We start from the raw sequence: 2,496 nt of genomic DNA on the forward strand, positions 1-2,496 counted from the left end.
TGAAGCCAGAAATGTGGCAAAAGGTAGAAAACTTCAAGGGGGCCAAATACTTTCACAATGCACTGTGTGTGTGTGTGTGTGTGTGTGTGTGTGTGTGTGTGTGTGTGTGTGTGTGTGTGTGTGTGTGTGTGTATGTATCTATATATATATATATATATATATATATATATTAACCTGCGATTTCTGAGGCTGGTGACTCGGATAAACTTATCCTCAGAAGCAGAGGTGACTCTTGGTCTTCCTTTCCTGGCGCGGTCCTCATGTGAGTCAGTTTCTTTGTAGCGCCTGATGGTTTTTGCAAATGCACTTGGGGACCCTTTCAAAGTTTGCCCAATTTTTCGTACTGACTGACCTTCATTTCATAAAGTAATGATGGCCACTCGTTTTTCTTTACTTAGTTGCTTTTTTCTTGCCATAATACAAATTCTAATAGTCTATTCAGTAGGACTATCAGCTGTGTATCCACCAGACTTCTGCACAGCACAACTGATGGTCCCAACCCCATTTATAAGGCAAGAAATCCTACTTATTATTAGTTTCTTGGTCCCTGTAAGCCTCCGTACCGGTACGGGTCACATGTGCCGTCACGTGCTCTGACGTCACGCAGGTCTACTGCACTAGCACGAGACGCCTGCCACAGGTCCTCCCCGCCTTCCGCAGACTGCCGACGGAAGACGCTGGACGCAAGGGAGCACAGCTGGTCTCCGGCCGGGACCCTGTCATACTCCCTGCGTCTCTCTTATCTCTCCCCCTTCTCTCTGACTCCTCTCCCCTCCTCCACTGCCCTCCTCACCTCCGCTGCCAACGGAGACTCCCAGGATTTTACAAGCAGGACGCTAATCACTCCCTGTCAGTGGGACTCATCCTGACAGACAACGAACTGTAAGTTACGGAGCTCTGCTCCCATGAGGACCACACTATAGAGTGCACACACTGCTTATATTAGAGACTGTATACCAGCAAAACGCCATCTATGCAAATACTTTTTACCTAGGGTACAGTACCCCCTGTAAGCACCCTTCTGACTGTGACCACCTCTACTAGTGAGCCAAAAGGACCAGCAGACTAAGTGCCCTAAACCTAAGCACACACACTGCCTCCCTGATCACGGCTACTATATTGGTGAGTCCAAAAGGAAAAAGTATACCCTCAAGCATCAAAACTCAAGAGGTAACATTAAATTATCCCACTGGTATTCTCTATGACCCATATTATTTGCCTTTCCACGTTATATACTAACTATACTTCCACTAGTACTGTTTAGGCATCCCTGACGCAGAAGCCGCCCACGATCCAGGACCGGCAAAACATCCATCTATACTGCCAAAACCCTCACGCACATCCTGGGAATCTAATAAAGTCCTCTTACAGGTAAAACAATACACCCTACCACCTGTGACACCCCACTTCCATACTCTAACGTACATTTTGTATCCTGAACAGCTACTCCTACCCCTGGTGTCCATAAGAGGGCACAAACACTACCCGTCTAGACTAACTCTGTTCCTCTTCACCGTGAATCCCACCTGGACCGATAACAGGTGAATTACCTTCCTCCCTAAAAAGAGGACCTCCAACTCATTGCTATAGGAACCGCAGGTTCAAAACCCCTTATAATTAATATTCTCTTCTTCACCCAGAATACATCCAGATCACAACTGGCTAAGAAATATAACAAGCCAAAACTAGAAGGAACTCACAAAGAACCTCTCCAGAAAGGACAACCCCCTTTTAATTGCATTTTTATACAAAAAAACTTTCTTACAACATCCTGAAGTGCTAATTTTATATGATATTTTATGTGACATTATTTTAAAATAAAAAAAAATTTAAAAACTGAACTGTGCATGAGAACATTCTACTCTACCCTTTACCCCCTTTCCAACCCCAACTATTACGGCCTAACTATACCAGCGCAGGATTACTTCCATTTTGTTTGTACATTGGATCCTTTCCAATCTCGTCCACCCGTGGTAGGGGGACTATCCTTTGCGGCAGGTAATCCAGGCCCACCTACCAGCGCCCACACACCACACTAGTGACAAGAAATCCTACTTATTAAACCGGACAGGGCACACCTTTGAAGTGAAAACCATTTCCGGTGACTACCTCTTGAATAGTGTTGAGCCACCCCCGTAGTGTTCGAGTTCGGTTCGTCGAACACCCGTGTGTTCGCTGAACTCTTCGTCGAACACCTTCGAACACCATTAAAACCAATGGCAGGCAAACAAAAACACATAGAAACACATAGAAAACACCTTCAAAGGTGTCCAAAAGCTGACAAACTGCTCAGAAGACATAACTAACACATGGAAAAGTGACAAGTACATATAGTCATGCGAAAAGAAAAGAGGTGGAGGAGTAAAAGGAGGGGGAGACACAGATATAGGCATGTCATGCCCTTCTAAAACCAAAAAAGTGCGAAGCTGACACGGCCAGTCCGTTCCTGCCCGTGCCACCTCCGTGTCGCCGGGTTTGTTCCAGAGCCGCGATAGA

At 45.7% G+C, this 2,496-nt stretch overlaps 1 long non-coding RNA gene across 1 annotated transcript; it reads left to right on the forward strand.

Annotated features, from left to right (window-relative positions):
• Window positions 1–612: 612 nt before the first annotated feature.
• Window positions 613–1,775, forward strand: LOC141171958 (uncharacterized). Its single transcript, XR_012252399.1, has 5 exons — window positions 613–882; window positions 995–1,170; window positions 1,255–1,371; window positions 1,444–1,541; window positions 1,641–1,775. It is a non-coding gene; the product is annotated as an uncharacterized lncRNA (long non-coding RNA).
• Window positions 1,776–2,496: the final 721 nt, after the last annotated feature.

Source organism: Phyllobates terribilis, unplaced genomic scaffold (genome assembly GCF_046119375.1).
Source record: "Phyllobates terribilis strain yellow unplaced genomic scaffold, ASM4611937v1 Scaffold_1__5_contigs__length_1240528914, whole genome shotgun sequence".
Taxonomy (NCBI): domain Eukaryota; kingdom Metazoa; phylum Chordata; class Amphibia; order Anura; family Dendrobatidae; genus Phyllobates; species Phyllobates terribilis.